The sequence below is a fragment of the Poecilia formosa genome, unplaced genomic scaffold (genome assembly GCF_000485575.1).
Source record: "Poecilia formosa unplaced genomic scaffold, Poecilia_formosa-5.1.2 Scaffold515, whole genome shotgun sequence".
NCBI lineage: Eukaryota > Metazoa > Chordata > Actinopteri > Cyprinodontiformes > Poeciliidae > Poecilia > Poecilia formosa.
The window spans coordinates 51,354-68,249 of NW_006800454.1; the positions used below are offsets into that span (position 1 = coordinate 51,354).

Sequence of the window (16,896 nt, forward strand, 5' to 3'; positions counted from 1 at the left end):
CATGACGGGTGTCGTGTCACGTTCATGACGGGTGTCGTGTCACGTTCATGACGGGTGTCGTGTCACGTTCATGACGGGTGTCGTGTCACGTTCATGACGGGTGTCGTGTCATGTTTATGACGGGTGTTATGTCAGTCTTATTCACCCCCCTTCAAATAAAGTGTTACCGAAAGCTTTTAGTTTTTTTTGCATAACAATTAAAATGATTCCTTTCAATGGAAGACAAATGACTTCGTGCGTCTAATTCTCATGTGATGCGCTTGATATTTAGCTTTTTGCCTAAAACTCAGAAGCCTCCTTCGGGATTCCAGGTGTCTGAATTGAGTTTTTCTCACCAGCTTTCAGTTTCACGCCGTTTCCTTTGGAGGAGCCCCTCCCTCTTTCAGAGGAAACATGCTTTGCTGCAGATGAAGTCAAACCTATGAGTCTGTTTTTAATTGTGTTCTGATGCCATTTCTCTGCAGTGTTTAAGATATGACTCAATTCATTGTAGAAATGACTGTTTTTAATTAATGCTTCATTGGCTTTGATGGCAGACGGGCTCTGGAGATGCTAACCGCTGCTCAGTGTGTCTGATGGATGCCATTCATCGCCAACAGATACACATGTCTGCCACATCTTCAAAGGAAGAGGCTCCAGCTTGTGGATCCGGCTCTGAACGTTGATGCATGCGTGAAGCAGCACATGCACTCAGCATAATAATGTGTCTGCTTGTGCACAGCTTGCTTCAGCGTCTCAACAGCAACATTCATTGTCTACCGGAGTTTCTGTGTGATTCCATTGATGCGTGTCAGAAGTGTCCAAACCTTTTGTCCTGGGCACCAAAACTGGAAAATTCAAACTACTGGCTTTTCTTTAATGAACATTAATAACATTGAAGATCCAAGACATAAAAATTTCTCCAGACTGTTGCATTTTCATAAGAAAAACGGACAATTTCTATTTTGTTGGCCAAATCTTTACCATTCTTGTGGTCAGTGACTAAATAAAATAATTTCAAGGGCCACAAATGGCCCCTGAGCCACACTTTTGACACCCATAATGTAAATTAAAGTTCCTCCAACGCCTTGGTCATGGACTAGCAACCTCTGCAGCCAGAAATTGCCCCTTTTTGACATTTTCTCATTAACAAAATCTGTCTAAGATGTTTCTACACAGACTGGAAATATCTGGAAAAAAGAATGGATGCACATTTTTATTTCCAGATTATTCTATTTTGCATTGTGTACATCGTGTCCCTCCTTCTTTCCTTATTCCATCTGCGTTTTTATTGTTTTTCTATTTCCTTTCTTGTATCCTTCCTTTTTCCTTTATGTCCTCACGTCGTTCTTTGAATTGGAGCTCAGAACCGAGTCATTTCATTTCAGGCAGTTAAACCGGAAATGTGGCAGATGAATGGATTGGAATGACAACAGATTTGCGATATTTTGCACGAACATTTGCAAATAAATGTTGAAAAGCCACATTCATTTATCTAAAATTAAAGCCTTAAAATGTCTTAAATTCATTTTATTAAGTTCTCCTTTAATATCGTCACGTTGCTAAAACAATGGCCTTAGTGATTTTTTTCTAAAAGGCATTTTAGCAAAAAAAAAAGAAAAGGTCACTTATGGTAAAAGATGACTTGGCGCACTATTCTAGGAAGGTGGTGATAATTACAGGTCTTAAATTTTACCTTCCCGGGAGAATTTAATATTGTCTATTTTTATTTCTGTGGATATAAAGGTCTTAAATCCCAGTCCTATTAAAAAGCCTTACATTTCGTCAGTATAATCTTTGTCAGTTTAATACTGACACATCTTTGCGTCAGTGTTGTGAAACTTGTATTTTTACTCATGGTGTGGGACTCTCATACCGGTCCATACCCAGCCCCTGCTATATGTTTTGCTAACAAGGCATGATTGGTGCAAATGGAGTCAAGCTGTGTGGACTTCCAGTGAATTTCACTTGTTTTCCTTCTATCTCTGAAACAGAGCAATAAGCAGCAGATATTTCATATTTCACCAGATATTTCATATTTCACACCAAACGTGTTTATTTCCTGATTCTCACTTGGGACCTTCAAGCCGTCCAGTTCCCCACGTTTATGTGAAAACAGCCAAGGCATGATTGGTCCGGTTTGGATCCGTTTCCTTCTCTTTCTTGGTTTTCTGAACTTGGACACAGATGAGCTTTTAAGGCCTGGTTGCACCAGAAGAGGATGTGCTGGGGGCCAGTCAACCTGAAAAGCCTTGGTAACTTCACAGTTCACCTGTTTGATCCTCGTGTCACCAGGCTGTACCAGCCAGGGGGTTCTGCGTCTAAAAACGAGCACAGCGCAGGATTAAAAGCTTCGCTGATGATTCGCGGGCCGCTGACTTTGACCTTGACCAAACCACAGTGGAAAAATTTACCCAAAAAGAAGCTGGTGCAGGATGTGACCATCTGAGGCTCCTGCTCCTGAACTCGCACTGTAAAAAAATAGATAAGTCATATTTCTTAAAAAAAAAAAAAACTGGGTTGGCAGTTGAAGAAGATGACAGATATTACATAAAACCCTCTGAACAACAGGATGGACGATTACAGCCTGCAGCTTTTTCCTCGGGCATGAGAAATTCTGCACCCTCCGCTCCGGCTGATGACGCTCGCATAACCATCGTTCCCATCGTGCTTCTTTGCTGTGCTCGGCATTTTGGATGAGATCCGTTTCCCCCCCTCTTCACCCACCTCAGTTATGTTGCTTCACCGTGAGGAATTTACATAAATTGTCAGCCTTATCATGATTTAAAAACCTGGATTATATTAATCATAGCTTCTTTGCTTTGTGGTGAGATTTTGAAGCAGTTTCTGGTGAATCTGAGCTGTTTGGCCTGGTGAAGATGAAGGTTGCAGAGATGTGACGACGGTGGGAAGAATGCTGCCGTCCTGAAGGAGCTCATTAAGATTTAAGGAGTGAAGCGGTTTTCTCACATGAACTCATTCAACCACGGAGCACACAACCTGTGTCGGATCAGGTCTCTCTGCTTAAAATATTATCAGTTTATTTTCAGATTGCGGTGAGATAAAGGAAACCGGAGACGTGCTGAAGGAAACGAGCTGATGTCTCAAAGCTCTTTCCTGATTCTTTCTTAGGCTGCGTTCACAGCAGTCTTGTTTAGTCAGCTTTTCTCAAACTCCAGTCCGTTTGCCTACAGAAATCGTTTTTTTTGGGGAGATGTGAAAGCGTAATCAAACTCTGATGCGGACCAAAAAAGCAAGCTCTGGTTTGCCTATAAACCTCGGTTCAATTTGGTTGAAGTGAACTCTGGTGAGGTTCAAATGCATTTATGAATGCCAATACGGAAATCGTTACAAAAACAGGAAGTGGACCATCGTGCAGGGCATTCTGGGTAAGTCCTACCAAAACAAAGAGTCCAGCACTAGCAGGAGAAATAGCTTGTGTTATACGATACTACAAATCCTACAACCACTAAAATCTCACGTTACTCTATTTTTATTTACATTTCATGTAGAAGGAAGTTGTGCTCAGTGTCTTAAGAGGTTTTTGTGTAATTTCCTTCAGTAGTTCTTGATGCAGCGCCCCCACTGGCGAGGAGGGGAACAGGTTTTCCAAAGGGTTTGGTTTTTTTGACACAGTTCAATGTGAAAAAGAACCACAGCAGCAAAAACTGTAACAAATGTTGTCATTTTGGTCCCTAATCGAACCTCGAGACTGCCTTATATTTTCAGATATTATAAATATTGTCTGTTTAAAGGAAGCTAATCTTCTGCTGTTACAACCCAACTCGACAAGGGATCAGTGGAGGTAACATGAGAAAAGGGTCCAGCTGGTAGAATATAAATTGAAAAGGATTTATTACAAGAAACTTAAAAAAGATCAAGAGAGGAGGTTCACCTCAAATAATGAAAACCAAACAAAACTTTCCCAGTAAAGTGGGTCAAGTACAACCACTAAAAATGAAAATAACTAATCAAATATTTAACTTAATAACTGACTACTCCTAAACAAACAAACATGGAGGAGAAGCACCACCCAAACTGCTGTAGGAGTTTTTCTTTATCCACAGGCTTCACTCGACACATCATGACCGGTAGATTTTCTAAATCAAATAAATGGCTTATCTTGTAAAGCTTTTTGTCCCACCTTTTGTTTTTGCTTTAACAGAAAGTTCACTCTTAAAAAAAGCAGCTTGACGACTTTTTCACCCTCAAAGATCGGGGCGTTTAATCTCAACCTGTGATTCTTAAACTTCTAGTTTAAATGCCAAACGAAGCACAAGAACAACTCCAGTTTTAAAATAAGTTTGGATTTAATGTAGGATAATCTTGTCCAAACATGGATTTTTAAATTAATCTTAAAATTGTCTAGATGACGAGAACAAAAATAGTGAAATATCTCTGTACTGCTCCGCCAAATCAGATGCCAACTTCAGCATTATGTTTAATAATTTTTGCAATAAAATCCAAATAGGTTTATGTTTTGTACTGAAATCTGAAGATTGGTGTAAAACTAATATCTTGGTCTAATTCAGTGTTTCTCAACCCTGGTCCTCACCGCCTCCCTGCTTTGCATGTTTTAGATGTGCCTCTGTTCCAGAACAGCTGATTCAAATGATTGCATGACCATCAAGTTCTGCAGAGGACTGTAAATCACCCAGAGATGCAATTCAGGTGTGTGGCAGAAGGGAAATGCCTAAAACATGCAGGAAGGGGGGCCTGAGGACCAGGGTTGAGAAACGCTGATCTAATTGAAGCGTTTAATAACACATATAAGCTGATTCAAACCTGATGGAACATAAACAAGAATGCAGCAGAAGCTTTGGCGTTTCCAACAGCTCAGACCAGTTAAACTCATCTTGCTGTGATTCAGCAGTCAGCCTCATAGTTCATTACAACCCTGTTGTTTAGTTTATCTCAGGGCTAAACTTGGCTAAATCAGTGTTTTTAAACATGTTTCCACTCTAACGTCATAATTAGAGGTTGGTAGTTTTGCAGAGGTGCAAAATATGCATAGTTTCTATTTTTGTACCAACCCTTTGAAACCACAAATGTGCTCTTTTTTTGTCTAAACATAATTTCTCTTCTGGAGAAATGTAAACAGTGTTTTGGTGAGACAACCTTGAGAGCAGCAATGTGCTGCAAATGTAATCCGTTTCCTCAGCGGACAGGGATTTCCACACCATGTCCGCCAAGCAAACGGGCCCCGTAAGATTTATCAGAACCATTAGGCACTTAGGTTTCTGGTCTGTAAACACTTGGATTGATTTTTGTTTTCTCTAAAGAATGAGAACAGCAGCTGTATAATATGAGCCATTTGGTTTCTGCATTGGAGTCGTTTGATTTGTAGCCACATGAGAGAAACCGTGTCGGAGCCTGAAAGGATCACGTACATTTAGCATTTAACACTCTTGACTAAAGAGTGAAGAAGATCTGAAACATCTACACAACTGGGAAAATTAGGCCAAGATCAATTATTTCACAGCTTGTTCTGGCTTTAATGTAATTTAAAAGCTGTACAATCTAATGTGAAAAACAAATAGAAATCCATGATGTCAAAAAAGTAACATTTAACCATCATATTCAGTCATGTTACGTTAAATTAAGCTACTTCTGATTAACACCAAAGTTGAGTTTTCTTGTCGGCTTTTCCTATTATCATCTTTAGTCATGTCTTGTAGTCCCAGAAACCTGGTAATAAATTTAAATGTTGTTGTTTTAAGACCATTTCCAACTAATAAAGGCATAATAATGCAATTACAATAATAATAATAATATTATAATAATATCAAAAATCTGAGACATAATGTCTCAAAGATCAGTTAACTTGAATTTCTAAAGAAGAATAGACACTGGAACTGGAAGAGACTTTAAATATCCCAAATAAATTAACAAAACAACAAAAAATAAAACGGCCTCTATTAAGACAAAATGCACTTCAATCATGGTGTCTGCACATCCTTAAGAAGTCTTAAATCCGTGTATCTAAAAATATAACCTTTAGATGTCTCGGTTATTTAAGTAAAAAGTGATCTGGTCTTAAATTCATCAATCCCAGCTCTTAAATTGTGTTTGAGGAGAACTATGTAATCTCATATGTTCTAAGTAGTTTATTCCCCTCACAGATCTTTTCTGTCTAAGACGGACATCTTTATTGCTTTCTGTGACTTGAGGCAGTTCAAGCTGCCAGATATTAGCTGATAAATATCCTCTTTCTAGCTAACAAAGGCTTTTGCGTTTAACATGAGAGCAAATTTACAATGTTCGTCTTCCCTATTGCGTGAACTCTGTTGCCAACCCCGAGGCTGTAGCTGCGTTCTGTGTGGAAAAGCTACGGGGATGGAGAGAGCGTCGCAAAATATGCAATTTTTTCTGTAAATTTCTGTTGTGATGCAGATCTTAAGTTTCATTTGTAAAGGTTTTAAAACGTCTTTAATTTGACTTTTATGTGAATGAAGAACAAAGACAGAAATAAAAAAAACCCACACAACAGACACAATTAATAAAATGAAGAGTCTGGGAACAAAATTGCCTTTTAAAAAATATTAATCATTAAGACTCAGGCAAAACCGTCAGGACTTTTGTAAAGTACAAACTAATTACTTTGTCCTGGGTGTCAAACATTTGTGAACTTTATAACTAAGTGATTGTGGACTATTGGAAGACAGAGACGGCCCATCGTTGTCCTTTTTCCCTCCTTTGTAGGGAAACCTGCTTTGGATGATTGTCTTAGGTGGTGTCTGTTGTTGTTGCTGCTATTTCACAACAACTTTCAAACTAGTTATGTCCGTTTTTCCAAATGACCAACTGGTACTTCTCTGGCTTTCCAAAACAATTTGCAAAATTATGCAAGAAAATATTCTTGTACTAAAACAGTATTTTCTTCCAATCATTTAGATTCCTTTGTGTAGGTCAGAGGTCATGTTAAAGGGGTAAAAAGTTCTGAGAAGATTCACGCTGGTCTCATTTTATCAAAGTATGTAGAGCTCTACAGAATAAAGCCGTTGCATAAGCAGAGCACAGGCTGTTTGGAGAAACTGGTGTAATCCTAAACTGTCCACACAGATGCTTTTTGCAGATGAACTCGTCCTTGAAAGCGTTGCTGGAGATAAAACTTGTAAAGCTTCTCTTGTTGCAAACAGATTTCCTCCCCATGCAGGAGGAGGCGGGAGAGACGCAGAGGGATTGCCCGGTTTAATGACGGTCCAGATCATAAGACGTAATGACGGGGGCTTAAAGTTAACAGAGTGCTATAAGATAAATTATATGATCTTTTTTTAATCCAACACGCCCAAACGATGAGAGGCCATGTTTAGATCGGAGGTGTCAAAACTTTCTGTCACATGGGCAAAATCGTCAAGTCTAAAGGACTTTGAAGCCAAAATAAGGGGGGAAACAGAAAAATACAGTAATATATATATTTTCTCTACCTACTCAACAATAAGCTAAGGTGCTATACTTCAAACAAGTAGCCAGTGTTTTTGTTGGAAAGGGATTTGTAAGTTATTGTAGATCCAAAATGTAAAAAGGCATTTGCAGGTTTGTCTGTAAATAATATACCTTTATTCTTTTATTAGTTCTTGGTAATAAAAGCAAGACTTATGTCACTGTTATTACAGTTATAGAGCCAAGGTGAATAAATGAACCAAAAGCAGAAATTGGTTCATAAAAGCCTGCTGGGACAGATGTGGTTATTGAATACTTTGTGTCACATCCAACATTTTCTGTTGTACAATTTAAATTTGTTACATTTTTACCCTGGTTAAAAATAAAAAGTTTCCATCTGCATCAAGCACCTGTGCAGCCATGGGCCACAGGATATCAGTCCAGGGGCCGGAAAAGGCCCCCGGGCCACACTTTGAACACCCTGGTTGAGATAATAATCAGCTGCTCTTGAACTTTGTGTGAGTTTGTTTTGAGGCCAGGTCACTTTTTCCCCTCCTGTTTGGTTCAGCTGTGGAGTTTTTTGTGTAAACAGGGGAAGTGCTTGAATGTAAACTCGTGGAGGGAAGAAGAAGAATCAGGAAGCTCATAAAAGTGCATCGTCGTCTGACTTTCTGCTTTTTTTTTCCTTTGGTGAACCAGGACTTTCAGATGTGTCATCGATGGTTTTATTTATAAAGGAGTTTTTTTTGTTATTCCTCACAGAAAGACGTTTGTGGAAAAATGAAGGCATGTGGCTGAGAGACCTGCTGTGTTTCCAGGAGAATCCAGTGATTAATCTGTGTACGGATCATTTTATTAGAATATCACTTAATAAATTTTAACTACTTGGTATGATGTCATTAAAGTTATATTAGCATTTTTGGGGTCATGATGGAACAATGTCACTGCTTGTGTTGGGAACACTACACTGTATTCATCATTGTGCTCCTGTGAAAGCCTCCGTTTCCCTCACATTGAATTCACCAGAGTTTTTGTGGTTTCAGTCTCAGCAACACTTAAATACTCCAGACTGATGGGTTATAGTGAGCCTTCCAGCTGCAACCAGGAGGGTAGTCATCATCTTACTCCCATAATAAACATGGAGGTTCCTGACAGCCTAAACATTTTCTCCAGGCACAGAAAGAAAGGAACAATGTCTCCCTTTGGCTCCCAAATGTCTTCTGGTCATGTTAATATTGAATTTATGGAAAGGATTAAGTTGTTTTTAGTTTAAATGATCAGAGTAGGTCACATTAGGACGATACAGAGATTTGCTTTTATTGCCACAAGCACATCTGTCACGCTTTATGCAGTGGTGTCTAAACTATTTAGTTAAAAGCACAAAATAATCACAAAAATATGTTTGGTCGGGTTGGTAGACCGGACAACAAGCTAAGATTGCAGTGTTTTAATTAAGAAATGAAAGTGATCACATTTTGTGGTAAAAATGGTTTGTGTAAATCATTGTACTGTATTTTCCAGACCACAAGTTGAAGATTTTCTTTCATAATTTGGCTAATCTTGCAATTTATAGTCAGGTGTGACTCGTATGTTTTTATCCCCTTTGTGATGCTTTTTTTCCCACTGATGGTACATCCAAAACTTAAAAAGGACTGTTGCATTATTAAAAGAAAGACATCCAGGTTGCTAATCCCTTTGTGTTCAACTAGAAAAAAAAACTGTTCTTATTTGCATTTATGTAAATAAGAACAGTTTATTACATTCCTAACAAACTACTTAAAAGCTGATTTCGGTGCAGCAATGTTTCACCTAACATCTTCAGTCATAAGATTTTAATTTGTCTGTAAAAAGTTTGCTCATTCAAAAATCAAAAGTCTCCATCTGCATTAATCCATCCATATGCTGTCATGACAGTTGCAGTTGGGGGGCCACATGAAATCAGCCCACAGGCCACAAATAGACTTTCATCACCCCTGCTGTTTGCAGTTTTTGTTTTTTAATTTGGAAGTTCACAAATACCTGCACCCATTATCTCAAACTAAATAAAAGCAAATGCATTCCTAGTTTCTAGCACATTACCACTAAGAAATATTTTTATTTAAAACGTTAGGAAATTTCTCTCAGCAATTAAAAATCCCATTAATAATCCAATTCTTTTTTAAACTTCTCCACATCTTCATCTCTGACATGTTTATGTTTCTTCGTCTTCGGATGGTTTTTTTAATTCACTAATGATGTTTAACGGCTTTCTCTAAACCTCTGAGAACCGACAGAATAAAAGTTTGAGTAAAAGAGGGGGGGAAATAAAAACGACGGTAAAATATATGGATATTGTGGTTGTAGCGTCACAACTAACTTAAACGTTTTCTGTGTACTTTATCAAATGTCACATTTTTATTTCACAAAGTTCCAACATTTTTTCTGAATTGTGCCAAAAGCCGTTGAGCTGGAGTTCGCGTTGCGATCCAGAAAGCTGATTATTGTGTGAAAAAACACAACAGGAAGGAGAAAACATGAGAAAAATCAGGTTCTATTGTGTTGGACGGTAACGGAGTGAAATACAGGTGGCCTTTGTAAAGGATTAAATTATAGTACAGCAGATGAATCTCAAAGTTTGACATTTATTTAAAGAAGCAGAGCTAATTGGATTAGTCAATTAGATTAGGTGAATTCAACATTTGATCTTTTCTGCTACAACTTAACATGATGGCTGAAAATCATTGAATTGAGTGGGTAGAAGCAGAAGTCGTTTATTTCAATAAAATGACCTTAAGACGTTAATTTGATATCCCACAATGTTTTATCTTTTTTTTAAGGCCTTCCCTCAGACTGAGGAATGTTCAAAATGTAATGCATCTTAATATTTTAAATTCAAATTATGTAACGCTTTTAGATTTGTTACATACAATTGCAGCTTTTCAACAAATTAGAAGCTTTAAACCCAGTTTCTTGGATTTTATTTTTCATATTTTGACACAAGTAAAACAATTCCTACCAGTTGTTTTTAAGTGTCAGAATCTGACAGTATCTCTCATCATTGCCTTTTTGGCTGCAGAGGATCGCATGTTTTCCCTGCATGTCCTCGCCATGTTAGTTTAAACCCTCCTGCAGAGAGAAGGAGGCGTTGAGTTTCTCTGTTATTGCACAGCTGCAGCTGCAACAAATGCCACAATTTGGGCAAATCTGAATGGGCTAGTTTGTATTGATTTTGACACAATGACCATCTTTGAGAATGTTTTTTTTTAAGTATCGATTTTTATAACCATAATCACAGGATTGTTTAGGGATTTGTTGTATTTATGCCGTTATATGCACATAGAAACTTTTCCTTTATCATCACCTTTCTAGCAGCAGCGTGTTTTCAAGGCCTGGAAAGTGCTTGCTATTCAAACGGTGCAGTTTTGTAATAAAGTACAAGCTAACGTTTGATTAAAAGCCTAAATTTCAAAAACATTATTTACAGTTTAAACCGGATATTTTCATACACCTGATAAAACATGTTTTTTTACCGTCACTGTCTGAAGTTGAATCAGACCAAAGTTTTCTTGTTTAGTTTTAGTCAGAATTATTTCTATTTGCCAGAAACTACAAAACTTAACAAGAACATCCTTTAGAGATTTTTTTGTGACTTTCTTTGCATGTTGTGTTTAAGCATTTAATATGAGCAAGAAGGTGATTTACCTTAACATGTTTGGATTGTTTCAGCATGACGAATATTTATTCCTAATCTCTTATTGATCTCTGTAATTGGCTAAAAGTTGGCTTATATTTTACACGCCAAACATCGTAATTGAAATTGGGGAAGTTTTTGTTAAATTGGTGTATTGTTCTTGGACCAGTCAAATCAATTGTGTGTGTGTGTGTGTGAGACATTTCAAAACATAAAATTTTCTAAATTTGAATTTACATTGTCCCTGCTGTAGAATACAACCACAAATAAATGATTAATAACTGATGTATAATAGTTACACCATCTTTTTAGCTCCAAAGTGTGGTACTGGAAAAGTTTGAAAACTTACCTTGAAAATGCTTGAATTTTTCTGTAGGAAAAGTTTACAAACCCTGTAATAAGAGTTTATAAAGCATATAAAAGCTGCAGAAACTTGTTTCGACCATCAAACCATCAGGTGGATGTAAAATAAATACACGTTTGTTGTTCATGGGTCGGACTGGCCTTGCTGGCAGTGCTGACTCACCCATTTCCACCAACTGGACTGGAATTGATTGAAACGTCAGGGACCTGCTGTGTGTTGGACACAAGGAGGGGATTGTCTCGGAGGACTGCCTGGATGCAGCGAGGTCCAGATTTACTGTACGTCTCTGTCCAGACCAGCATCAGGCTGGACGTTGAACCAGATCACTGGAGATTCCCATCAAGTTCTCAATGTTTGGTTTGTTGAGATAATTTCCTGCTTGTTTCACTGGAATCCCAATGACGGTTTTCAGTCTGGAAACTGAAGCTCCTTTTTGTAAACAATAATAATCTGTTGCTCCAGAATAATTGATTATTCTGAAGATTAATTGATTAATTGGATCAAAAAAATTGACACATTCTACAGACTTTTTTTTTCTTTACAATATTAGAAATGCATGAAAAGGTGCTAAACACATATACTTCAATTACTTAAACGAGAAATTATTTTATGGCCTAACATGCCTTAGCATACAGCGATATTTAGTGAATTTGAACAGGGTGAAGCTAAAACTATGTTACTTAAGGAGTTTGGGTAAAACATATTTACAGAAAAAGGTGATTTCATTATAAATGTATTTATATTTTGCACAGTTTTGGCTTAATTACTAACCTGAATATGTTTTTTCACCAAATGTTTTATTTTTAAAGTATGTGTACTCCAGTTAGTGATTAATTGATTACTAAATTAACAGATATTTAAATTCATCCCAATGAATTCAATTAATCATTTAATCCCTACCATGACGTTCTTCACAGAAACCCTGAAATGAATTCAATATCTTAAATTTATCAGCTGTGGTTTTGAGTGGAAATGAGCATGAAGCTGCCGAACATCACCGCGGCTCAAATGATTTATGAGTGTAGATTAATGATGTCCCTAGAAATTGAATTCAGTACTTAGTCTGATGAGGCTTTGTCTGCTAAATATAGGACGGGCCAAATGAGAGCTCTGCCTCTGACGGATGATTATTGGCCTCTGGGCAGAGAAGAGGCATTAGAGCCACTCTTCAAATGTGCAACGCCTCTTCCTGCTGCCTGCTGTGGTGTCTTAGTGGCGGGTCTTTTATGGTCCAGTTCTTTAATGTGATGACATATAAAATGTTTTCTCACGCCCCATATATTTATTGGGTGGGACTATAAAGTGATGGAACTGGTTTCACGAGACCCAGATTTTACAGCCCACAGAGACGAAGACGCTGTGTGAGTTTTTGCTGCTCAACAGGAAAAGCTGCTTTTGGACTGACCAGCTGATGATCCACAGATCAAATGTGTCACCCACACAGGGAGAACCGGCGCGACCCGATAACCTGCAACGTTTCTCATGTCTTTCAAAATTGTTAAAATTGTGTTGCTGCCTTCAGCCAAACCACAACAACATGAATTCCAACAACTGTACTGGGTGACGTAAGAATCAGGACTGAAACAATTAATCGCGATTAATCGATTCTTGACATAATAATCAACTAATTTAGTACTCAAATAAGGTTTAACTGGAGTATATAGACTCAAAAAAGTCCATTTGTACAACTAAAACTACAAAAATATTTCCATTTACATTTAAGATAAAAAAAAATCCTTTATCTGTAAATATGTTTTACCCAAATCTCAAATGACAGTTTTAGCTTTTTATACTATAATAAAACAAATCTCCTACTAAACCTTTTGCTAAATGCAACAATTAATCAATTAATGTACAAAACCTTCACTGAGAGAATGCTGTTGATTCATTTTTGACAATAAAACTTTTCTTGAAGAAAAATTGTAATTTAATGGTTAAATAAAAAAAATTTGCAGAATGTGGCTTTTTTTTAAATCTGATTGTTCGAATAGTTAACTAAGATAGTTGCATGCTAATAAGAACTGCTCGTCTGAGTGCTTTGTGCATTTTCTTTGTTGACTCATCATTTCTGCTCATCTGCCATGTTTGATGCTAAAAATGCAAACTCCATAAAACAGAATACTTCAGCTGTCAGAGCTGCACCGATGGCAAGTCTGTTCCCCTTTATTCATTCATGACTCAGAAAAGTAGTTATGCGTCTGCTTTGTTTTTTTTCCCCATAATTTGTACGTTTTATAAATGTTGAAATTTAGATTCTTAAATATTGCATTTGTGTATTTGTCCAGCAGTGCTTCTTATATCGATTGAACTGGGATATTAAAGCAGTAGATGTAAATTTCTCTTTATACTCGTTGCTTTTCTGGTAAAGACGAGTAAAAACCTTTGAAATCTTTTATTGCAGCAGCAACTTAATCTATGAGAAACACTGTCTTTTATAGCATGAGAACCTCCAGATGTAATTTAAAGAAATCTCTGCAGATTAATATAAATCCTGAAAAGTCGCCGTTTTCTTTTAGCAAATGTCAACTGCATCGTTTTGCCTCTTGTTGATGCACTAATATAAAATATCCTGCAAATGGCCGCTCTTTAGCTGCTGAAATGAAAATGTAATCAGTGTATCTGTTGTGGCTGCAGAGTTTGAGGCTGCAGCCGTGATAACGCTGTGGGGAGTTTGTTAGGAAACGCAGTGCTTTGTCTGCAATGATGTGCAGGAGTGTCTTCTGTTGCTCAGTTCCAAGAATGTTGCAGAAAGAGTTGCTCGACAAAAGAAAAATACCAAACCCCTGGTCATGTATTCCTTCAGATTCAAAGGGGGATTTTTTTATGTGTTACTTTTGCAAATATTCCAACTGGTTTTTCTCTGCAAATGCATGAAGTTTGTGCAGCGAAATGTCTTGTAGAATGTGTTCTATTGAGCTTTGTTTTGCAGAAAATAGTCTGTGGCTGTTGACGTCCACAGACTGAAACTGTTCACTTCATCTGAAGTGAACAGTTGTTTGTTCTTGTAAGACCTGAATGCAGCTTGTTTTACTGGTGGCAGTTGAGGTAAGAAAGGGGCTCTTTCTGGATGGGAAGCTTGCTGTGAGAGAGACGTGGGACTGCTCCCTTCTTTGACATGATCAGACAAGATTGTGTCTGTGCTGAAGTTTGCTCTGTCACACACATGAATTAGGACACCCAACCCAACACGCCTGGCATTTCAAAGAGGAGCCCGTTTGTTTGAAACAAGCGCCCCATTTAGACCATCTTGATCCATGTATTGAATTGTGGGCCAGATTTCAACCCGGTTTGCTGGACGCGTTCCTCCTCCTGCCTCACGCATGTCGCAGAACGCGAGTCTGGATCCACGGGGGGATTCAGAGGTTTCACTGGAGGTCAACGTCTCAACGATTCGTCCCTTTGCCTTGGTAACCTATTGGTGTGGTCAGCCACAGCCGATCCTGCTTTTTTTATCAGAGTCTCAACAAAGTGGAGAAAAATTAACCGTAAAGAGCAACTAAACCCCAAATCATCTTCTGTTTTGCAGATAAAATGGTAATTAAATGTGTGTTTTTAATGTTTCTGTAAAAATTGTGATATTTTTGTTTAGTTTAGTCATGTTAGTGCTGCCCTCTTTGAGTTGAATGTTTGCTGCTACATGAATTTGAGTCTTGGTAACAATTATTTTAGTAATCAATTATTCTGTTGGTTATCCTGACTATTAATTGAGTAGTTTAATACAAACATTGGCACATTGTACTGATTTGTCATTGTTCTTATACAATATTAGAAATGTTTGGGAAAAAAAACAATTCAATTCTTTTTTTAAATTGGAAAATAAACATTTTATTGTCTGAATGCAATAACACAGCATTCCTTTGGTGAATTTGGAGTTGAAGTTTTGGGTAAAACATATTTAAAGGTGTTTTTATCTTAAATGTTAAATATGCATGTGTTTTTGTACAATTTTGGATGAATTACTGCTCTGAAAATGTTTTTTCAGCAAATGGTGGGTCTGCATACCCTAGTTAACTATTGATTCGTAAATTTGTTCAATAATCGATTCATCACGATTAATCCGATGAATGGTTTATTCACGGACCCGGGTCCTTTTGAAGGATGCAGACTCTGAATTCGGGCACAATTTGGGGGCGGAGTCATGCTTTCACAGGAAAGCTGGTTACACTTTAAACATGATGCAGACATGATGTCCAGGTATCAGCTGGGATTTACAAGCGTATGATGATTTACAGGTTGTGACTTTTTACCTTGTAGCTACTTATTTACAGTAGGTTAGTGCTTGTACCTTCCTTCTCTTAGTGCATTTCGTTCTCTTTTTTTATTGGCTGCAAATCCATTACAAGTGTTTAAAGGTACTTCTTTACCACCTGTATCATTTTTTTTTACTGCCACCAATAGAAACTGAAACTCCACCATAATAAAACCTTAGTTTCCCGGTTGCTTTGCAATAAGTGATCATGTACATTTGAAGCTGAATAAAAGACGAGTTGCTGTTACGTTTGGTGCACAGTTTGGGTAAATATCACTATAGCTGCTGTCCAAGCAGAAATGCCCCCAGCTTCCAACTCTTGATTTACATTTAAAGTGGCCATAGCTTCCAAGTCAACACGCTCTGCTTGTTTCCATTCACAAACCAACCGCAGAAGCTTTTCCTGCTGTGAAACAACCAGAAAACCCTGGAGGCGCTCACTAGGATCCTGCCGGTACTTCAGTTTTAACATCCAGACCCTCGTGCGGATAATTTCCCAGATCTTTGATCACCTCTGAGCTAAAGCACAATCAGTTTTATTTTTATCAGAATCATCTGCTGCGGACTCTGCCTTGTTTGTGTTTTCGGCTTGTTTTCCACCATTTGACACGCAGTCAAAGCTCAGCGACCAGCGAGGCTTTGGGAAAGCTGGCATGGAGAAAGAGACTCCATAAATACCCGTATCTTCAAAATCCAGACTAGACGGATTAAAAAGAAAACCACTTTGACTCCTGCCAGAGATTAGGACCGTTTGTGGCCCTGGTACAGCTGGCTCCCTATGAGCAGTCGAAGAGTTATTCTCATTCTGCATGTTTTGATTTGATCCACTGTATTTTTGGGAGAAAATGCTTCATAAATCAAGATTGTATCTCATTCCAAACATGCACTATTTTTGCCATTTCAGCCCAATATACAGGCAGCATGCTCCTACAATATGCAGCTATTATAGGAGCGTATTTGTAAAGCAAATGAATGCAGCTAAATTTAAAACTAACACGTGAAGTCACTTGCATGCCTTGCATGTGGGAAACGGCCTCAGCAACTCACTGACTGAGGCGCGTTTTGTGTTTTCCACTGGAGGAAGATGAGTGACATTGTGATTGTGCTTTGGGTGCAGAAAAGTTTCCTGCTTTCCATGTAAATCCACGTGTTTCACTGGAGCAGACAGTGTCCTGGCCCTGCAGTTTATCCTCTTACGTCACCGGAGTTACACTTGCAGAGGGTAAACGAGTGCAGATCGCACCGTAAGCA

At 38.0% G+C, this 16,896-nt stretch overlaps 1 protein-coding gene across 9 annotated transcripts in view; it reads left to right on the forward strand.

Annotated features, from left to right (window-relative positions):
- pard3ab (par-3 family cell polarity regulator alpha, b) overlaps positions 1–16,896 on the forward strand; it is a 249,256-nt gene that overhangs the window by 5,546 nt on the left and 226,814 nt on the right. The gene's annotated exons all lie outside the window — the stretch shown is intronic.